Here is a 23078-nt window from a genome sequence, read left to right on the forward strand (position 1 = left end):
GGGGAGGGCAAGGACGCTGGACCCCTTCATTAGGAGAAGAGGGTGGGTCATAGAAGTTCTGGGGCCCCTCGAGAGCGCTGAGTGCATGTGAAGAATCTGGGTGGAGGGGGTCCAGCACGGCTCAAGGCAACAGTGGACGAAATGGCTGGAGGGTGGGTGGGCCTCCCCAGGCAGAGCTCTGAAATCTCTCCTCATGCCCACTTCTCCCGTAAGAAAGTTATAGAAACACAGAGCTAGGTACGTCCAAAACCAGGCTGGAAAATGCTTCCTCACCTCCCTCCCTCCCCTCCAAATCCACGGCTCAGCCAAACAGGAACCTCCCTCCCTCCCTCTAGTCATCAGCCTGTCACATAGTGGGTCCTCAAAATATTTGCCTCCTGTTTTGCCAGCCTGCCACCTCCTCCACTGTGACCCACTGCCTAATGAATCCGAGCACCCTGCACGGGGCACAAGCCCCAGTGGGGGCTTCAGAGGTGTGAGAGACCATCAGGCCTTTCTAGGAGCCCAGCAGAGCCTCCTTGGCAAGGGAGAGGCTCTGAGGCTTGCCTCAGAGGGGTAAGTCCACTGCTGTAACCAGGGTTTCAGGGACTCAGGTCGAAGCGGTTAGTGGAGCCCATGCTCCAGGTCAGGGAGAAGGAGCTGGTCTGTAACGGCCTCCACTTGTTTCACATGGTTTTGCGAGGATTCCATGAAGCTCTCCAAAATGGCAATGGTGGTAGGAGAGTCCAGAGGTATTGGGGCAGGGAGAGTGGGGCCATGGGAAAGGCGGAGGAAGGTGATGCCATCCCAGGTTTCTTGGAGAGTGAGAGGGAGTTTTTGAAGCTAGAGCTGGGCTTTCGTGCCTTTGAGATCCCCAGAACAGACCCAGGAGGAGATGAAAGTCCCCTACCAGCCCCGCCAGCACTCTGCAGGGTGTAATGCTAGGGCGGGCCTGGGGAGAGGCCCCAGGGCTCTGCCAGCACCTGCTTCGGCAAGTGCCCTGCCCTGCCCCGCCCCAGCCTCTACCTTTTCACTGTGGAACAAGCCAGGAACTCCCAGGTGTGCAGACTTCATTCAAGGACCAGGTAAATGCAAGGGCCGGAAGGAGGTGCTTGTTCTATGTCACTTTCTACCCTGGAGGAAAGTGACTGACACCACATTGGCCCCCACCCACCAGCCTGACACGTTCTCCTCTCTCTTTCACACCTGTCTGTTACATGCGCCCCACCTCCCAAACTAAGCCCCACTCTCTGTCCCTACCCCTGAGCCTCTCTAGCTCGGAGAAAGACAGGCTGGGTTCAAGTCCTGGCCAAGAGGGGCCCAGGCCCAACCTCATCTGTAAAGTGGATGTGATGGCAGGAGTGGCTCCAGTGAGTTGGGGTGGCCAGTCCTGCTCAGCAGGGGCCAGGCCTCCTGGGAGCCCTCTTGTTATCACACGGACCCACCCTCCCGCACATTCCTCAGCCTCCTTCTCTGATCATGGAGAGGTCCCTTCTCCCCATCTGTCAATTCTGCCAAAACATCCACCCTATGCTGGCATCAGCCTCATTTCCTGGGATGTCCTGGACTGCAATGAAAACAGCCCCACTCTGGCCCAACACAGTAAGTCATCCCTTTCTTTGGCTTCTGAGCCATGCTGGGGACCCTGGAGTGGTTGGTCTTTCCAACCTGGCTGGACTCCCAGGGCTTGTATCCATCCCCTCCTCACTGGCCCCACCCCATCCAACCCCACCCCTACCACAAGCAGCGTCTGGTTTCCTCCAGACTGTCTCCTCCATCTCCCAGATACCCTCCCCCTCCAGCAGAACTAAGGACCCTCCTGCAGCCCCCTGTCCAGCCCCATCCCCACTCAATCACATAATATGTTGCTTCCTCATCTTTATCTGTACACAGCCCTGCCCCCACTGGCAGACGCCTGAGCACCGGATCCTGCCACCTCCAGCCTCTGTACAGACTCCTTTCTGTGCTTTCATTCATTGGTGAGGAACATTTATTGAGCATCTACTGTGTGCAGGCATGTTCCCGGCACTAGGGAAGAATGGAAGAAACAGTAGAGAAATGCTCTGCTCCCATGGAGTTGGCCTCCCAGTGGGGTGAGATGGACAGCATGAAGTTAGCAGGTATTGTCTGGGCCATGGCTGGTGCTGAGGAGAAGGTGGGGTGCAGGGATGGAGAGAAACCGGGAGGAGGAGGTGCTATTTTATAAAGGTGAGTGTAGAGACAGCTCAGTGAGGTAAGACTTGTCAGCATCTCTCCAGAGGCACCCCCCAGCAGAAGCCTGGTGGGTCTCTTCCACATTCCAAAGCTGTCCTCACTCCATGTCCCTTCAGCCACCAGCACACTGCATTTCTCCCATTCACAACCACAGTGCCAAAGGGGCACATCCGCACTCGCCATCTCCTCACGCACTGCCATGCCCTCCATTCTGCTTCTTGCCACCCATCCCACCCCAGAAAAGAAACTCATGTCATAGGGCATGAGAATGACTTTCCTGTTTCTGGAACCAGTGGACGCATGCTGGCCTCTCTCTGTGCTGCCCCAACACCTCTGGCCTCTCCTACTTCTACTGCAGTTTGGGGAGCTGCCTGGAGTCCCCCCAAAACCATCTGAAACAAGTGGAGGCCATTACAGACCGGCTCCCTCTCCCCCACCTGGAACATGGGCTCCACTAACACATTAGACCCAAGAGCCCCTGCAGCCTTGCTTACCCTCAGCTCTTGGTTACTCCAGGCTGCAGCCACTTCTCAGCAGGTTTACATGCTCCATTCCTTCTGACAGCCCCGCCAGGCCGTGTCTCCTTGTGTTTCTGCACCCCCAACTTGTAGTTGACGGACAGAACATGATGGAAAATCCGCTGTGCACTCCACCGTGTCCCCTAAAATGCACATGCCAAAGCCCTAACCCCCAATGTGATGATGTTTGGAGGTGGGGCCTTTGAGACATTAGTGTTAGACAAGGTCAAGAGGGTGGGGCCTTCATGGAGGGATTAGTGCCCTTATAGGAAGAGACCAAAGAGCTTGCCCACTCTCCCCAGGTGCTCACGGGAGCACACAGTGATGCAATGGCCTCCTGAAAACCAGGAAGGGGCCTCACCAGGAACCTTGACGTTGGACTTCCCAGCCTCCAGACCTGGGAGGAAGTACATTTCTATTGTTTACGCCACCTGTTCTGCCATGTGTTATTATGGCAGCCCAAGAACGCTGCACAAAATTCAAATGTTCAGCTTGAAGAACGGCCACAAAGTAAACACTCATCTAACCACCACCAAGTCAGGAAAGGGTGTAGCCATCTCTCAAGGCCTCCCTCACTCCCCTCTCTCTCCACTTCCATGGACTGAATGGCCGTGACTCCCAAAATACATCTACTGAAATCCTATCCCCTAATGTGATGGTTTTAGGAAGCAGGGTCTTTGGGAGATGATTAGGTCCCAAGGATGGGGCTGTCATCATGGGATCAGCACTCTTATAAGAAGAGACATGAGAGAGTTTGCTTCCTCTCTCTCTCCCCCTCCCCCTCTGTGTCATATGAGGACATAAGAAGTTTGTTATGCACAAATCAGGAAGCCCTCACCAGACACAGGATCTGCCGACGCTTTGACCTTGGATTCCCAGCCTCCATTACTGTGGGAAATAGATTGTGGTTTATGCCATCTAGACTGCAGCATTTTTGCCTAGCAGTCCAAACTGACTAAGACGCTACCCCAAAGATAACCCCTGTCTTGACTTTTAACACTGTAGTTTTACTAGTTAAGGGTCTTTCTATAAGTAGAATTGTAAGGTGGGGATGTTTTTGTGACTGGTTTCATTTGTACAATGTTTTGTTTCTGAGAGGCACTCGTGTTATTATAAATATGTAGCTGTAATTTATTCACTTTTCACTGTTGTATAATATTCCACAGTGGAAATACACTGCAACTGACCCCACTGTTTTTGGGCACATAGTTGTTTGTTCAGTGTGGAAGCTAATTATGAACAACACCCCTGTGGCCCAGCATTCGTGAGCACACAGTAATTCTGGGAGCTGGCTGGGTGCAGCGGCTCCCATCACCAGTACTTTGGGAGGCTGAGGCAGGCAGATTGCTAGAGCCCAAAAGTTCAAGACCAGGCTAGGCAACATAGGAGACCTGTCTCTAGAAAAAATACAAAACTTAGCCGGGCATGGTAGTGCAAGCTTGTAGTCCCAGCCACTCGGGATGCTGAGGATCACTCGGGCCTGAGAGGCAGAGGTTGCAGTTAGCCAGGATGGCGCCACCGTGCACTCCAGCCTGGGCAACAGAGCAAGATTCTCTCTTAAAAAAAATTATAGGAACTTCTGAGTGATGGGGTCTCTCTGTTTAGCTTTAGTCACGAATGTCAACCAGTTTACCGAAGAGGTCACAGAAGATTGTCCCCGTTGGCCCACCACCTCCTCAAATGAGGTGTTGTTACTTTGATTGCAGCCATTTGTCACCTCTCATGCTGAATCCAGCATCTTCTACTAAAACTGGAACCGCACTTCGTCCTCGTCTGCACCCGGGATACACTGGACTCCCGCACTTTCACCCTCCACAGCCTGTCCTCCTTCCAGCCCTGTTGACTTGCACTCACACAGAGCTCTCCAGCCATTCCCCACCTCCAGCCAGCTTCCTCACCCCACCAGAATTCAGGGCCTCACCCCTCCTTCCTGTGGTCCGTGTTCTCCTTCCTGGTTCAGATGTTTCAAGGCTCCCAGCTCCACAGGACAACATCTCAGCTCAAAGGTCTTCACAGTCTGGTCCCAACTGTGTCTCCAGCCAACTCCCTGTGTGCCCCATTGCTTCTCCCTGGATAGCCGCCCCTCCCAGACTCCATATTCACACACACTCGTGACCCCGCTGACAGTGTCATCTCTATGTCTCACCTTTTTTCCATTTGGAGTTAGCCTAAATGCCATGATCAATGGTGACTCTAGCCACAGGGGAGGTCATTAGTGCTGACCACACACATCCCGTTTCTTGCCTCCTTCTGTGCCTGGGGGAGATCTGCACTTTCCCGTCCCTTTTAATATTAGGTGTAGTCATAAGACTTGTTTTGCAGATCAAAAGGTGAGCTAAGTGACTAGTGTCTCTTCTGAGTGAAGCTTCAGTGGCCTCTGTGGGGTTTGCCAAGTTCTTTTTTTCCCTGACTCAGGATCTTGAAAAAGCACTCCTCAAGATAGATTATCCATCAGCCTGAGTCTTTAATTGAGTACAAATAGCAGGGCCCCTGTTGGATGTGTCAAGTGAATGAGAGACACTCACGTGATGTGTTTCGTCCCTGAGAGCTGTGGGTTGTTGGTGACAGCGGCACACCCTCGCCTACCTGCCTGCTACCTCTCCCTTTGCCAGGTGGTGGCTGAGCACTTCACACAGGTTACTTCATTCTCTCCTCAACACATGAGAACCCTGCCTCGCCAGAATGAACTAGAAGACTGCAGCCATGAATGACCCTCTAAAATGCAGCCGCTTCGAGGCTATTTCTCACTCATGCTTCATGTCCATCTCGAGTGGCTGCAGCTCTGATCTCTGTCATCTCTGTCTGGGGACCCAGGCTGATGGAGCTGCACATGGCTAGGTTTGTGCAGAGGTAATAGAGAAAGGCGCTGTTATTCCAGCACTCTGGGAGGCCGAGGTGGGCAGATCACGAGGTCAGGAGTTTGAGACCAGCCTGACCAACATAGTGAAACCCCATCTCTACTAAAAGTACAAAAAGTAGCTGGGCATGGTGGTGCACCTGTAACCACAGCTACTCAGGAGGCTGAAGCAGGAGAATTGCTTGAACCCTGGAGGCAGAGGTTGCAGTGAGCCAAGATTGTGCCACTGCACTCCAGCTTGGGTGACAGAGCAAGACTCCATCTTAAAAACCAAAAAGAGCGAGAAAGAGAGACAGGAACCATGAGTTCACTCTACCGCGTCACTGGCCCAAACAAGTCACAAGACCACCACCTGCGAGTCAGTAAGGGCAGGGAGGGCACTGCAGGTCAGATGGCCACGTGACCTCAACGGCGCGTAGAAGTACAGTCTCCCTGCAGGATGGGGCTGCTCATATGTTGCACAATAATACAGTCAACCACACAACCCATTTTACAAATGAACAACAGCACTGAGTCGCCCAAGTTACTCAGCTCCTAAGTGGCAATGTGGAGATGTACCCAGGTCTGTGATTCCAGATCTGTTATAAGCAGCCCATATACCAGCTGGTATAATACAGCTGCTGGCTGTACCATCCTAGTGGCTTCTCTGCCACCATTCCCCTCCATGACCACCCAGGTCCTAGGGCCAAGCTTCCAGGTGGCTTTCTTGGTTTGTTCCACCACTTTGAACCTCATAGAGGCTGGGTCCACGGTGCCACAATGGATCTTTCCTCCAGTGAAATGATAAGACAAGAGCCCGCTCCCTCGACACACAGCCCAGGTCGCCATGCCTCTAGACGAAGAGAGAATGTCTCGGAATTCTGAGATATGCCAACACCTGGCAAATGAAGATGAAGAGCCATAATCCATCCCAAAACTCTCAAGGTTGGTGATTTTCTGCCCCGGCACAAGTAACACTTGCTTGTGAGATAAAATTTGGAAATAAAGGAAAACATAATAGTTATAGCTCCTACATCTATCCTACACAATAGAAGTGCCAGAAAACTTTTGGGTGTGTTCTCTCAGGACCTCTTCAGGGTAGAGTTTTGCTTTTGCATAATCATGATCAGACCTTGTTTGTTGGCATTTTATTTGTTTTAGTGACATATTTCAGATAAAGAGACTAAAATGTATTATTACAATCCCCTATCTTTTGAATATCGATTCAAAAAGAATCAATATTAGCATTGACGCTTGCTTCAGCTCTTTATTTTTATTATTATTATTTTATTTATTTTTGTACTTTTGTGTAGAGACAGGGTCTCAACTCTGTTGCCCAGGCTGGTCTCTAACTCCTGGGCTCAAGCAATCCTCCCACCTCAGCCACTGAAGTACCTCAGACCACGCCCACAAGCCACTGCACCCGGCTTTGCTTCAGTTCTTATTTGAGAAATGAGACCACAGAGATACAACTGAAGCTCCTTCACGTTCCTTCCTAGTCCTCAACTTCCCTTTCTCTTTCCAGAGCCAAACACTATCCCCCAAGTAGCGATTTCTTCCCATTCATGGTCTATTCCTCAACGTACATACAGGCATTGTACCATTTTATGTAATTCAGAAATTTATATAAACATGATCATATTGATCACACCATATTGCAAACTGCTTTTTTTCCCCGAGTATTATTTTTCCAGCTCTACCCTAGTTTCTTCATTGATCTCTTCTGCATGCTGGCAGAAAACAATCAGTGGTGTGCTGGAGCTTGCTCCAACAACCTTCTCGCAAGAGCGGATCATGCACATCTTTTCCTGACTCTGTTTGATGATGTCATGATGGTAGCTAGAATCAACCAAGGCTGAGTATTTACATCCCAGAAACTGGCAAATGCTACACATTAAGGCTTTTTTTCCTGGATAGCAGGTTGTTGAATATTTACCAGCATACAATTAATGTATTATTTCTCCTACCAGCTCTCCGCCCACCCGGATAATATTTAGGTTGTTTCTAACCTTTTTGGATTTCAAACAACTCTGAAGGTACATCCTTTTACCTAGTTCCTCATTGCTTGCAGCGTAAAGGTTTCCTACGATGGGCAGGTGGAGCAGGGAGGCTACTAGGTCATGCTGGTGACATTCATTCTAGATCATACATACTGGTATATGTACGTATTTAACTTCCTACTCGTTACCAAATAGAGAAACGAGTTTATGCCCCTAAGAGCAGTGTATCACATTCTCAAGTGACACTTGGAATAGACTTAAATTCACGTGAAGTTGATGGGTGACCCGGTAAGTGAGGATTACTTACTTTGCGTTTCCTGATTCCTAGTGTTTTGGGAATCTTGCCATTTGGCCATTTGAATTTCCTCTTCTACGAGGAAATTCTGCCATTGCCCATGTCTGCCATTGCCCATGTCTCCAGTGGGTTGTGTGACTTTCTCCTTACTGACTTCCCAGAGCTTTTGATGTAACTGTATCCTCTGTCTGTCTATATGTGTTGCAAACCTATCTTCTGCTTGTACGTTGCAAACATTCTCTTCTAATGTGCAACCGCTGCCTTAACCTTGTCCTAGGGAAGTCACTCCTCTTGATGTAGGAAATTTATCACTATTTGTCTTTTAAGCATTTTGCCTTTTGTGTTCTGTTCTACCAATACTTGTCTACCCTCTGAGTTATAAAGGTGGTAGACAGAATGTCCTTTCTTTATGTTTTAAGACATATATTTAGCTCATTTACAGCTTTTCTGTTTGGGGTGAGGCAGTGATCAAAGTACATACTTTTTTCCTCATGAAGAAAGTAATATCCAAATCGCTCACTGAATAGTCCATCCTTTCCCCACTGATTTAAAATGCCACTTCTTTTCTACACCAAGTTCCCACATACATGTGGGTCTACTTCTGGTCTCTGTTCTGTTCCATTGGCCCATGTGGCAGTACTACCCTGCCTTAGAGAGACAGCTTTATAACGAGTCAATACCAAGTAGGTCGAATGGCACAGTCTTCACCTTCCATCAAAATTGTCTTGGCTATTCTTGGACTTTTTCTTTTCTATGCAAATTTTAAGTTTTTCACATCCCATTGAAAATTCTGTTGGAGCTGGGCATGGTGGCTTACGCCTGTAATCCCAACACTTTGGGAGGCTGAGACAGATCACCTGAGGTCAGGAATTCAAGACCAGCCTGGCCAACATGATGAGACCCTATCATTACTAAAAATACAAAAATTAGCCAGGTATGGCAGCATGTGTCCATAGTCCCAGATACTTGGGAGGCTGAGGCAAGAGAATCGCTTGAAGCCAGGAGGCAGAGGCTGCAGTGAGCCAAGACTGCACCACTGCACTCCAGCCTGGGTGACAGAGTGAGACTCCATCTCAAAAAGAAAAGAAAAGAAAAGAAAATCCCGTTGAGATTTTCACGGAAACATCAATGAACTTATAATTAACCAAGAAAAAGCAGACATCTTTCTGATACTGAATCATCCCATCAATGGATATGGTCTATCTCTGTATTTATTCAGATCTTCTTTCGTGTCCTTCAATTAAATTTTGTAATTTTCTTCATAACAATAATAACAACCATTTATATAGAAGTTAGTATGTGTCAGGTACTGTTCTAAACACTTTATATTTATAAACTCAATTAATCATCCCAGCTTCCCTGCGAGGTGAATATTATCTCCCTTGTACAAATTAAGAAACTGAGGCCCCAAGTGATCAGGTAATTTTCCCAGCCAGAAAGCAGCAGGGCCAGGATCTGAAACCATACAATCTGGGTTGGGATGCTCTACCCTGAACCATTGCAGCACTGTCCTATCCTACCTCCATAAAGGGTGGGTACATCTTTCGTTAGATTTTCTCTTAAGTATCTTATAGATTTTACTGCTATTGTGAATAGGATTTTCCCCTTCCAATATGTTCTAATTGGTACTGCTGTTCAGTAGGAAGTCTATTTATTTATGTTGTCTTGTCCCCAGCAATTCTGTTGAACTGTCACATGCTTCTAATAGTTACAGAGCAGATTCTCTTGGATTTTCTATGTAGACAATTATGTCATCTGCAGTTAAAGACAATGTTGGCTTTTCTTGCTATCCTTAACCCACTTGCTGTCTAGTCCCGTTGGTTCCAGTGCACGGCAGTACAGAACAGCAGTGGTGGTAGAAGACTTCCTTGTCTTAGGTCTAGCAGTGCTTTTAAAGATTCATCTTGAAAAATGATGTCTGCTGTCAGGTTTTGATAGACACTGTTTCTTGGGTTGAGCAAATTCCTTTCCTAGTTTTCTGAGAGAGTTCCCTTAGAATAAGTATTAAAATTTGTGTCTAACATGGATGCTTGCTTTGTTTTGTGGTATCTTAATAAGATAATATGACTTTTGCCTTTAATCTATTACTGAAGTGAGTTAACATTTTTTTGTCTTTAACTATCCTGACATTTCTAGGGTGAACCTTAGGTGGTAATTAGATGATAGATGGATAGATAGATAGACAGACAGACAGACAGATAGATAGATGATAGATAGATAGACAGATTGATAGGTAGATGATAGATAGATAGATGATAGATGGACAGATTGATAGGTAGATGATAGATAGATAGATAGATAGATAGATAGATAGATAGATGATAGACAGATAATAGACAGATTGATAGGTAGATGATAGATGATAGATAGATAGATGATAGACAGATAGATAGATGATAGATTGATAGGTAGATGATAGATAGATAGATGATAGATTGATAGGTAGATGATAGAGAGATAGATAGACAAAGAGATAGATAGACAGATGATAGATAGACAGACAGATAGATGATAGATAGACAGATAGATAGATAGATAGATAGATGATAGACAGATTGATAGGTAGATGATAGATAGAGCCATATTTGTCTTGCTAATGTTTTTATTTGAGTTTGACACCTATGTTTAGAAGTCATATTGGTTAGTAATTTTCTTTTCTTGCAGTTTTCTAGCAAGTTTGTACTAACATAAAATGAGTTGAAAAACTTTCACTGTTTATGTTTTCATAGAATAGTTTGTATATTACACAGACCATATTCCAAAGAGTTTCCAAAGTTGTTACATCATTTTACATCCCCATCAGTGTATATAAGAGCTCCAGTTTCTCCATATCCTTATAAAAATTTGGTATAGTTGGCCTTTTTAATGTCAGCCATTCTAATAGGTATACAATAGTACATCGTAGTTTCAGTGAGCATTACCCCCACGGCTAATGATGTTGCTCATCTCTTCACGTGTTGATTTGCCATCTGTATATCATTTTTTGGTGAAATGTCTGTTCCGACATTTTGTCCACTTAATAATTGGGTTGTTTCTTTTCTTACTATTGAGTTTTGAGAATTCTTTGTATATTCTAGATACAAGCCGTTTATCAGATACTTGCTTTGCAGCTAATTTCTGTCAGTCTAGGGCTTGTTTTCATTCTCTTAAGTGCTTTCAAAAAGGAGATGTTTTTAATTTTGATGAAGCCCAATTTATGAATTTTTAATTTTTTGCGTCCTGCTTTCAGTGTCATATCTAAGGTATCTTTGACTAACTGAAGATCACAAAGATTTTTACTGTTTCCTTCAACAACAGGGATTGGTAAACTGCGGCTTGCAGACCAGCTGCCTATTTTTATATATAAAATTTTACTAGAATATGGCCATATCTATTCATGTATTTTCTATGGTTTCTTTCATACTACAATGGCAGAGTTCTATCATTACAACAGAGTCCATATGGCCCACAAGCCTAAAATACTTACTATCTGGTCCTTTAAGAAAAAACTCTCCACCTCCTCTTCTAGAAGTTTTATAGATGTAGGGTTTATACTGAGATCTATGATGCATTTTGAATTAATATTTTTACAAAATATGGATTGAAGTTCCTTTTTACACATACACAATTGTTTTAGCACCCCTTATCTAAATATTCTCCACCGGAGTGCATTTGGGCCTCTACTCAAAATCATCTGTGTCAGCTGCCAAATATATGTGCATCTATTTCTGGACTGTGTTTTGTTGTCCCTTGATCTGTTCATCTATCTTGACACCAATATCACTTATATCAATTACTGAAGCTTTATAATAAATCTTGAAATCAAAGTTGTTTTGGCTATCCCAGTTCCTTTGTATTTCTATACGAATTTTAGTATGAGATTTTTAGTTTCTTTAAAAAAAAAAACTTCAGATATCGTTTACACTATGTTGAATTTCAGATCAATTTGGGGAGACCTGCCATATTGAGTCTTCCAATCTACTAACATAGGCTATCTCTCCACTCATTTAGGTCTTCTTTAATTTCTATCATCAACGTTTTATAATTTTCAGTACACAAGTCTTTCACGTCTTTGTCAGATGTATTCCTTCCTACCTCATATTATAACTGGTAGTTTTTAAGTTTCTATTCTGATTGATCTTGTCTCTTGCAAACTTGTTAAACTGACTTATTAACTCTGATAGCCTTTTTTGTAGATATCTTTGGATTTTCTACATAGATCATCATGTCATCTGTAAATAAAGATGGTTTTGCTTCTTCCTTTCTAATCCAAACATCTTTTTTCATCTTTCTTGCTGTATTGCACTAGCTATAACTTCCAGAATAATGTGTACTGAGAGTAGACATTTTTGCCTTCTCCTGATCTTAAGGAGAAAGCATTCGATTTTTCATTTAGTCTGTAGGATTTTCTTAGATGCTCGTTATCAAGTAGAGGAATTTCACTTCTGTTCCTAGTTTCTTGAGAGATTTTATCAGTTTCATCAAGAATAAAGATTGGTTTTATCAAATCCTTATTGTGTTTATTGAGATGATAGCCTAGATTTTTATAGATTGTTAATACGGTAAATTACATTTATAATTTTTGAAAGTTAAATCTACCATGCATTCCTGGGAAAAACCCACTTGGCTATGATGTATTATCCTTTTTGGGTATTATTAGATGGAATTTGCTAATAATTTTTTAATTCATGTACAAGAGGACTATTGATATTGGTCTGTAGTTTTCTTTTTTAATAACATCTATCTGGTTTTGAGGTCAAGGTAACCAACTCTGCCCCACAGAATGATTTGGAAGGTGTTCTCTACTCCTCAACTTTTTGAAAGAGTTTATGCAGAGTGAGTATTATTAAGCTAGTATTAATTAAGTTAGTAATATTAAGTTAGTATTATTAAGTTAGTATTAATTTAGTAATATTAAGTTAGTATTAATTTAGTAATATTAAGTTAGTATTAAGTTAGTATTATTAAGTTAGTATTAATTAAGTTAGCATTATTAAGTTAGTAATATTAAGTGAGTATTATTTAGTATTATTTAGTATTAATTAAGTTAGTAATATTAAGTTAGTGTTAATTAAGTTAGTAATATTAAGTTAGTATTGTTAAGTTAGTATTAAGTTAGCAATATTAACTTAGCATTAATTAAGTTAGTATTATTAAGTTATTATTAATTAAGTTAGCATTAATTAAGTTAGTATTATTAAGTTAGTATTAATTTAGTATTAATTTAGTAATATTACATATTATTAAATTAGTATTAATTAAGTTAGTAATATTAAGTGAGTATTATTAAGTTAATATTTAGTATTAATTAAGTTAGTAATATTAAGTTAGTGTTAATTAAGTTAGTAATATTAAGTTAGTATTGTTAAGTTAGTATTAAGTTAGCAATATTAAGTTAGCATTAATTTAGTATTAAGTCAGTATTAATTAAGTTAGTATTAAGTTAGTAATATTAAGTATTAAGTTAGTATTAATTAAGTTAGTAATATTAAGTATTATTAAGTTAGTATTAATTAAGTTAGTAATATTAAGTTAGTATAATTAAGTCAGTATTAATTAAGTTAGTAATATTAAGTTAGTATTAATTAAGTTAGTAATATTAAGTGGGTATTATTAAGTTAGTATTAATTAAGTTAGTATTAATTAAGTTAGTAATATTAAGTTAGTATTATTAAGTCAGTATTAATTAAGTTAGTAATATTAAGTTAGTATTATTAAGTTAGTATTAATTAAGTGGGTATTATTAAGTTAGTATTAATTAAGTTAGCATTAATTAAGTTAGTATTAAGTTAGTATTAAGTTAGTATTAATTAAGTTAGTAATATTAAGTGAGTATTATTAAGTTAGTATTATTTAGTATTAATTAAGTTAGTAATATTAAGTATTATTAAGTTAGTATTAATTAAGTTAGTAATATTAAGTATTATTAAGTTAGTATTAATTACGTTAGTATTAATTGAGTTAGTAATATTAAGTTAGTATTATTAAGTCAGTATTAATTAAGTTAGTAATATTAAGTTAGTATTATTAAGTTAGTATTAAGTTAGTAATATTAAGTGGGTATTATTAAGTTAGTATTAATTAAGTTAGTAATATTAAGTGAGCATTATTAAGTTAGTATTAAGTTAGTAATATTAAGTATTATTAAGTTAGTATTAATTAAGTTAGTAATATTAAGTGAGTATTATTTCCTCCTTAAATGTTTACTGAAAGTCATCAGTAAAGTCAGCTGGGCCTGGAGTTTTCTTTGTGGAAAGCTTTTAAACTGTAAATTCAATTTACTCAATAGGTATAGGACTGTTTATAATATCTATTTCTTCTTCAGTAAGCTTTGGTAGTTGTTGTCTTTCCAGGAATTTACCCATTTCCTCTAAGTTGTTGAATTTATTAGCAAAAAGCTGTTCATTATCTTCCCTTATTATTCTTCTAATGACCAATGAATATATACTGATGTCAGCTTCTCATTCTTGATATTGGCAATTTTATCTCCTCTCTTATTGTCCTGATCAGCCTGGCAAGAGGTGTATCAATTTTATTGATAAAAGTCTTGGATAACTTTTTCATCAATAAATAACCAACTTTTGGATTAATTTATTTTGTCTATTGTTTTTATTTTATATGTAGCCAATTTCTCTTCTGGTCCTTACTGTTTCTTCTGCTTACTTTAGGTTTAATTTGCTCTTCTTTTCCTAGTTTCTTAAGGCGGAATCAAGGCCATTGATTAGGAACTTTCTTCTACTCCAATATAGGAATAGAAGTTTGGTGTCGTGCATTTCCCTCTAAGTATTGTTTTAGTGACATCTCATAGATACTGATACATTGTGTTTTCATCTTCATTGAAGTAAACATTCTTTCTAATTTCCCTTTAGATTTTTTTCTTGAAAACATGGGTTATGTAAATGTGTGTTTCATTGTTTTCAAATATTTGGAGATTTTCCAGAGCCCTTTCTGTTATTGATTTCTGATTTGATTCCATTATGACAGAGAACATATCTTTTGTGACTTGAATCCCTTTACATTTACTGAGACTTGTTTTGTGGCCAGAATATTGTTTGTTTTGGTGAATGTTCTGTAGTGTGCACTTGAATGTCTATTCCACTGTTTTGGGTAGTATGTTCTACAAATGTAAGCCAGGTCCAGATGGTTGATAATGTTGTTCATATCTTCTATTTTCTTACACATTTTTGGTTTAGATGTTTTATCAATTAGTAAGAGAAGGTTATTGAAATCTCCAACTATAACTGTAGATTCATCTATTGCTTCTTGCATTTCTGTCATTTTTGCTTCATGTCCCCGATTTGGTGCATATACATTAAGACTGTCGTGCCCTTTTAATTAATTGTTTCCTTTATCATTATGAAATTACTTTATTTAACCTGGTAATATTCTTTCCTGTGAGATCTACTTTGAGATTAATATATCCACTGCAGCTTTCCTTTGATCTGTGTTAGTTAACACAATGTATCTTTTCCACTGTTTTACTTTTAACTCTTGTCTTTACATTTAAAGTGGGTCGAATGTAGTCAGCATATATTTGGGTCTTGCCTTTTCATCCAGTCTGATGCCTTCTTACTGAGTTATTTAGACCATGGCTGCTTTTGGTATGGTTAGGTTCATATCTCTCATCTTGATACTCATTTTCCATTTATTCCATTTTCCTTTGTACCCTTCTTTCTCCTTTTCTGTCTTCTTTGCAATTAATTGAGCATTATTCAATGCTCAATTAATCATTGTTCAATGATGTCATTCTCTCTACTTTCTGGCGTCTTAGCTACAACTTTTCTTAGCTATAACTCTTATTGTTTTAGTAGTTATTTTAAGGTTTATAGTATACATCTTTAACATATCACAGTCTACCTTCAAGTGATATTATACCATGTCAAATATAGTTCACTTACTTAAATTCTCCCCTCTCAGCCTTTTTGCTATTATACAGTTTACTTTTATATATGTTAGAAACCTCACACTACATGGTTATTATTTTGTGTCAAGAGCCAATTATACTTTAAAGAGATTAAAATAATAAGAGAAAATATTATATCTCACCTATGTAGTTTCCATTATGTTCTTTGTTCCTTTGCATAGTTCCATATTTCCATCTAGTATCATTTTCATTCTGTTTGAAACACATCCTTTAACATTTCCTGTACTGCAGGCCTGCTAGTGATAAATTATTCCAGCTGTTATGTCTGAGAAGTCTATTTTGCTTTTATTCTTGAAAGATTGTTTTCTGGGTATAAACTCTAGGTTGACTATTTTTTTTTAAAAAAATTATACTTTGAGGATATTCTTCCACTGCCTTCTCATTTACATTATTTCCTTTTGTTTTTTTTTTTTTAGACAGAGTCTTACTCTGTCACCCAGGCTGGAGGGCAATGGCACAATCTTGGCTCAGTGCAATCTCTGCCTCCCAAGTTCAAACGATTCTCCTGATGAGTAGCTGGGACTATAGGCACGTGCCACCATGCCCGGCTAATTTTTGTATTTTTAGTGGTGACAGGGTTTCATGACATTAGTCAGGCTGGTCTGGAACTCCTGATCTCATGATCCACTCACCTCAGCCTGTCAAAATGCTAGGATTATAGGCATGAGCCACTGTGCCTGGCCCTCACTTGCATTATTTTCTAGGGAAATCCACTGCAATCTATATCTTTGCTGCTCTGTATATAACATGTTTTCCCCACCCCACACCTTTTTCTGACTACTTTTAAGATTTTATCTTTATTAGTTATTTTGGGCAATTTAATTATAATGCACTTTAGTGGGTTTTTTTTTCCCATTTTTATTGTGCTTGTGGTTCAATGAAATTCTTGTATCTGCAGGGGGTACCATGTTTATTGAATTTAGAAATTTGCCAGCCATTATTTCTTCATACATTTTTCTGTCCCTTCCTCTCCTCTCTTTCAGAAACTCCAATTATACACATATCAGGCCTCTTAAAGTTGTCTCACAACTCAGTGAGAAAGTCTGTCTGGTTTTATAATTTTTGTTCTTTTCTTGTCTTTTTACTCTCTGTATTTCTTTTGGGATAGTTTCTATTGCTGTCTTCCAGTTAACTAATCTTTTGTTCTGCAATGTCCTCTCTGCTGTTAATCCTATCCAGTGTGTTTTTCATGTTACACATTGTAATTTTCATCTGTCGCAGTTTGATTTATGTCTTTTCTGTATCCTCCATGTTGATTGTATGTCCAATCTCTCCTCTACCTTTTAGAATATGCTGAATATGACACATGTTTTGATGTCCTTGTCTAATTTTAACATCGATATCAATTCTGGATCACTCTCAATTGGTTGACTTTTCCCTCACTGTGTTTCACATTTTCTTGCTTCATCACAAGGCTAGTAATATTTTACCGGACACCAGACATTGCGACTTTTGCCTTTTGGGCTGCTGGATTTGTCTGTAGTCCTATAAATATTTCTGGGCCTTGCTCTGAGATGTAGTCAACTTCTTTATAAACAGTTAGATCTTGGCCAGGCATGCGGCTCATGCCTCTAATTCTACATCTTTGGGAGGCTGAGGTGGGAGGATTTCTTAAGCCCAGGAATTCAAGACCAGCCTAGGCAACATAGTGAGACCCTGTCTCTGCAAAAAATTGAAGAAGAAATTAGCCAGGCATGGTGGCATGTGAGTGTGTTCCCAGCTACTCAGGAGGCTAAAAGCAGGAGGATGGCTTGAACTTGGGAGACTGAGGCTGCAGTGAGCCATGATTATACCACTGCACCCCAGCCCAGGTGACAGAGCAAAACCCTGTAAAAAAAAAAAAAGAAAGAATTTGACTCTTTCAAAAGTCTTGCTCTGATGATTTGGCAAGCATGTTTGCAGAAATTACTAATCTAGGACTAATTATTCCCTACGACTGAGGCAAGACTTTCCTTAGTTGTCACCTGATTTCCTGTGAATTACAAGATTTTCCAGTCTGGCTGGTGAGAGCAGGCACTACTGCTGACTGTGTGTGCTCTAAGTACTGATACCGCAGATCTTTGGTGGCTGTTCTTTCCCTGACTGTGTGATTTCCTTGCATGGATGTGCTGATCAGCACTCAACTGAGCACTCAAGCTGGACGTCCGCATAACTCCACAGTGCTCTTTCTTTGCAGCTCTCTCTACTCCACAAGTCAGCCCTGTGAAATCCAGCCACTTTGATCTCCCCAGACTCAGCTCAGTCTTTCAACTCAGGGGTTCCAGCAGACTCCAGTGGGTAACCTCTCCCTACAACGTGGCCAGAAACCTCTCAAGACAGTAAGCTGGAGCAGTCCTGGCCTCACCTTGTTTATTTCCCATCGCTCAGTGATCACTTTCACTTCTGGTGTTCAGTTGCTTGGAAACCACTGTTTCATTTGTTTTGTGCCTTTTTTTTAAACTTGTTTAAGGTGAGAAGTTAAGTCTATTCCCTAGTAGTCCATCTTGGCTAGAAGCTCAGCAGCTCCTTTTTAAGCCCTGAACCCTCCCTCCGGATCGGGCTTCAGGTAAGTGGGAAAAGTGCCTCCTATTCCTCCCCATGCAGAGAGGGGATTCCCGGCACACCCTCTCTGAAGCAGTACGCTCCACAAAAACTCCTTTTATTAGGTACCCCTCAACCCTTTCATACCCTGCCTGTCAGTAAAGAGTGGGAGCATCCTTGCAATAAACTTTTGACAATTTTCTCGGAAAATGTTTCTTCACTGGTTCCTCACTGTAATGTGTCGCATTTATTTCATTTGATTATCTCAGTGAGAACTGGAGGCACTGATATACCCAGTGCCTGGCACATCACGGGTGCTCAGGAAGTCTCTATTGCCCCTAACTTTTTCAGGTTCTGCCAGCCCACCACTCAGACGAGTGAGTCCAGTCTTGTGGGGATTGGGATTCACAGCAAAGCACTTCTTTGCCATGTCACGTAGGACGGAAAACCATCCACTAGCACCTGACTTAATCACATCCACTGTTTTGGAACTTCATACCAAAGACAAATAGATGGTATAACTTTTTACCCCATACACTGGATTCAAGCAAAATAAATGGGCACAGAGCTAATCCCTCCCCTAGGCCAGCCCTGGGGAAATTTGGAAAACAGGCAATTAAGCATGATCGAGCAGTTTGGCCCAGGAGGAAAATGACCTCTGCCTGCACATTGCTCTCTGGTGATCAATGATTCACAGCACTCGCCAGCCGTGTGTGCAGCCCCAGGCGTCCCTCCCTCCCACCAACTGCCTCAGCCCTTTCAAGAGGGGCCCAAAGGCCCAATGCTCATCCCCCGCTTCTACCTGGGCCTGGCTATGTCAGGAAAACAAGACTCCAAGCCTTTTGTGGGCAGGCTCCTGGGAGCAGGCTCCTACATCCTCCATCTGTAAAGGGACTGCAGTGAATGAACTCTACCCCGCCTTCAGCAGGGCGGTGGCATTCTTTCCCGCTGGCATGTCTAAGCCATCCTCTCCTGACACTTCCTTCAGGAGGCCTTCCTTGGTTACTCCTGTGCTTAGAGTCATCACTAAGTCCATACCACATTTATTCACTGTTTATTAATTTTAAAAATGATTGTTCACCAATTAAACATCAGGACTGCAGGACATACTGGAGCAGAAACCAATGAACAGCACCAACTCCTGCCCTCGAGAGCTCGGGGACGACACAGTCCTGAAAAACAGATGGACGGGGGAACCAGATGGAACAGGTGGGACAGAGGAATGGGGAAACAGGACGGCAAAGTGCACCAGCCACATCTCCCAGAGTGAGGCGGGGAGGAAGCCCACCCTATCTAGGCACTCCAGGGAGAGAGGGTGCATCAGGGCACAGTGTTAGGGCAGTGCCCCATCTCTCGGGACATTCCAAAAAAGAACATCAGCCATGGCAAGAAGCCGAGGTTGCAGCCCCGCTCCCACGCCATGCCCTGGACGAACGCTCCTCACGCATGATTTCACTCCACTTCCACATATTCCATGGGTAGGGACTCTTAGTGTCTCCTTTTCACAGATGGGAAGACTGAGGCTTAAAGAGGTCAAACAAACTCTGCCAGGTCGCACATGAGCGGTGGATGCGACCTGACTCCAGGAGGCCTGGCTGCAGAGCTGGGCCCCAGACCTTCCCTGAAGGTGGGGCGCCACCCACGCCAACTCTGCCCCAGCCTCAGCGCTCCAAGACCCTGCTCCGTGTCACTCACACGTCTGTTTTACCCCATTCCCCTCTGTAACGTCAGCTCTGCGGACAGGGATTTTTGCCTGTTTTGCTCACTGCGGTGTCCACGCCTACTGCCTGGTGTGTGGCAGGAATCTGTATTTGTTGGAGGAATTCATGGATCAGTGGCTGATCAGGGAGGCCAGTAAGTGGTTCAGGTGGCCAGCCCCTCAACCTGCCCCTCCCCAGCACCTCTGTGCCTCCTGCAGGATGGTGGCACAGGCTGGCCAATGAGCTTCTGCACAGGAAGATGGGGCAGGCTGATGGGGTGTGGGCCAACCCAGGGGGCCATGCAGGGTGGTGGAACCAGTCCAGGTATTCCCTTGAGGAATCAGAGGGTTGAGTCCAACGGGGCTGTCGGAACGCAGAAGGCCTTGAGAGCCAGGGAAATGATGACCGGTTCAAATAGGAGGGTGGCAAGGCCAGGTCATCATGGGGCAGTCTCTGGAGGGGACCAGGCTGGAGTTGGGGCAGTGGTACAGTTTGGCTGTATGTTCCCACCCAAGTCTCATGTCAAATTGCAAGTCTCGGTGTTGGAGGAGGGGCCTGGTGGGAGGTGACTGGATCATACGGGCAGACTTCCTCCTTGTTGTTCTGGTGATGGTGAGTGAGTTCTCATGAGATCTGGTTGTGTAGAGGCATGTGGCACCTCCCCCTTCCCTCTCTCTCCCGCTGGCCATGTGAAGATGTGCCTGCTGCCCCTTCGCCTTCCACCATGACTGTAAGCTTCCCGAGGGAAAATTACTAGCCATGCTTCCTGTACCGCCTGCAGAATTCTAAGTCAATTAAACCTCTTTTCTTAATAAATTACGCCGTCTCAGGTAGTTACTTACAGCAATGGGAGAACGGCCTAATACAGCCAGGCTCCGCCCACTGGCCCTGCTGCAGGGCCTGAGTGAACTACTGTCCTCCAGGGACTGGTAACACCAGGGACAATAAGGAGGCATAATCAGGATCCTCTGATTGCAAGTGACAAAAAGCCAGCCTAAACTAGCTTAGCATAAAAACGGACACAGTCCCCGGTCCTGACAGCAGGCCCTGGGGCTTAAACTCCACGGGACCTTCTCTGCCTCACGTCTCTGTCTCTCTCATGGGGTGGACACAGCTAGCAGCAGCTCCAAGGCCACTTCCCACAGCACTTTGGCCAGAGTCAGAGAAGGTCTCACCACTCACTGCCAGCCGAAAACCCAGGATGGACCCCAAAAGGGTCATCCACAGCCCCTGCCTACCCCTGGCCAACCCCACAGGCAGGGAGGTCTGGACTCTGGCCTGTCCAGGATCATAGTGCTGTGGACTTGGTGGGGTAGGGGGATGCCATGAGAGCCTCCCCTCGAATGCTGGCATCTTTCTGCATTTCAGTCCAAGGCCTCTGTCCACACCACTGGGCCTGGAGCATGCGCTCAAGTGTGAGTGAAAGGCAGTGCCCCCATGCCAGCCCTCCACCGATCTGAACTGAGAATTCCTGGAGAAGTGCTGCTGTCCTGCTGTGTTTGGAGATCAGTTCTAAAGCCTTATGTACAATTCTCAGTAGACTGGAGCCCCCATCCCTCCAGCAGGGACCCCAATGATGTGCCCTAGGATCTCAAGCCAAATAAACGTCCTGCACCCACATCCTGGCTCAGGCACTGCTCTCAAGGAACGCAAACTAACAGACACCACAGAGAGGGTGCCTGGGTCTTGGAGAATACACAGCAATGACACAGGCACAGATCGCTCCAAAAGAAGCAAGCCAGCCTTTGGCCAGAAAGAGGCCTCTTAAAGGCACAGGTCCCAGGTATAGGATTAAACTTCGGGGTTAAGATTCTGACCTGCCAAGACAATGATGTCCTCCCAGTGGCCTAGGAACCATATAGGATCTGCTTCCCCTCCCTAGTCTCCCTCCTCACTCCATTCCAACACACCAGCCTTCCAGCTGTTCCTCCAACTCAGCATGCATACCCCTGCCTCGGGAACTTTCTGTCTGCTGTTCCCTCCCCTGAGCTGTTCTTCCCTCAGATACCTGCAAGCCTCGGCCCCTCACCTCAAATGTCTTGACTCAAATGTCACCTTCCTAATGAGGCCAACCGGGTCCCCCCTACCTATAATTGCAAACAGCACAACCACCCACCCACCCACACATGCACACACACCCCTCCTGGTCCCCCTTTCTGGGCTTTGCTTTAAAATTTTTTTCTTGTTTATCATGACAATTGTCTGTCTTCCTCAATCACAATGTCAGCTTCAGGGAGCCAGGGTGAGGGGTGTGTAAACAGGGAGGAGGGTCTGAGGGCTTCTGTCTTTTTCACTGTGCCATCCCAAGCAGGGCACGCAGGAGGTAGCAGCACATTTTAGCAAAGGCATGGTACTGGGGAGACGCGGGAGTTGTGTGCCACATAAACCCGCACAATGCACCCCGCCTGTCAAGATGACACAGTCCGTACATCTGGTACACGAACAGTGCTGTGTTAGAAATCTGACACACACCAGATCGATGTAGTGCAAAATGAAAAATAAATTCATGCTGGTGCCTTCCTGAAGGAGAAGCCCGTGCCTGCAGCTGGCTCTCCACACTGGCAGCGGAACACTCCCTTGAAGGACGGCAGACACGGAGGGGTGGATGCCCTGGCTTCGCTCTCATTGCTCCCAAGAGTTCCCTGTCCTCTGGGCTGCATTTAAACGCTCCCCCAGCCCCCACCCGGATTAATGGTTTTCTCTTTCTGTGGACTCCTTAGTCGGGAGCCGTAGCTTTAAAATCACAGCAGCCTCGGTGTACTCGGTTACCTAGCAACAGCCATAAATCAACAGAACGTGCTGGAATATTAAAGCAAACCTTCCTGGCTGTTAGATGCGTTGGCCTTTTTCAATCCAAACATGCTCGTTTGCCCCCATGCCTCGGCTGCACCCAGCTTCCAGCCTGCAGCGCACCTGGCTTGCACATTTTAAAACCACCTTAGGGTCTGTCTGATTTTTCCACCTGAGTCTTTTGTGCTTTCTTGGCATTCTGGCCAGCACCCAGGGACAGGACCAGGCAGGCTCTACTGACGTGGCTGGGGCAGGACCCGTCAGTCCAGCCCGAATGCCTCTGTCTCAGCCCTACAGTCAGGGGACCCAGGCCAGCCCTGTAG

At 43.7% G+C, this 23078-nt stretch overlaps 1 protein-coding gene across 12 annotated transcripts in view; it reads right to left on the reverse strand.

Moving 5' to 3' along the window:
- PPP2R2C (protein phosphatase 2 regulatory subunit Bgamma) overlaps positions 1–23078 on the reverse strand; it is a 249909-nt gene that overhangs the window by 152682 nt on the left and 74149 nt on the right. The gene's annotated exons all lie outside the window — the stretch shown is intronic.

This window comes from Callithrix jacchus, chromosome 3 (assembly GCF_049354715.1).
Source record: "Callithrix jacchus isolate 240 chromosome 3, calJac240_pri, whole genome shotgun sequence".
Classification (NCBI taxonomy): domain Eukaryota; kingdom Metazoa; phylum Chordata; class Mammalia; order Primates; family Cebidae; genus Callithrix; species Callithrix jacchus.